The sequence below is a fragment of the Dipodomys ordii genome, unplaced genomic scaffold (genome assembly GCF_000151885.1).
Source record: "Dipodomys ordii isolate 6190 unplaced genomic scaffold, Dord_2.0 Scaffold9, whole genome shotgun sequence".
NCBI lineage: Eukaryota > Metazoa > Chordata > Mammalia > Rodentia > Heteromyidae > Dipodomys > Dipodomys ordii.
The window spans coordinates 16,474,605-16,475,117 of NW_012267225.1; positions in this window are offsets into that span (position 1 = coordinate 16,474,605).

Below are 513 nucleotides of genomic sequence, written 5' to 3' on the forward strand. Positions count from 1 at the left end.
CTATATAATATTTTAAGCATTTTTATTTTTAAGTTTTTCACATCTCCTTTATATCCCTCCTCTTCTCTCAATAAATTCACATTCTTATCTAAATAGATTTTTATCGATTCTACATAATTTTATTAATTTCTACCTTTCTATTTTTTCTGGTCTCTTTTCTTTTCCCATTCCTTCTTTTTTTCTCTCTCTCTACTTTCATCCAACCCAACCTATTTCCTGCTTTGAGATTAAGATTTAGTTAACTCCCCCAGAGACTCCCCACATCAATCTATTCCTATTTTTTTACCCACATCATTCCCTAACGCTAATAATTTCTGGTCTTCCAAATTCTTCTTTGTGGTTCGTAGCCTAGTAACGTATAGTTGTTTGATGTTGAATAGATGTATCTGTTGAACTAGATTGTATCTGTAGACTATTTCCCAAGGCTATCTACAAATTCAATGCAATACCTATCAAAATTCCAACCTCATTCTACAAAGAAATAGAAGAGGCAATCCAAAAATTCATTTGGAA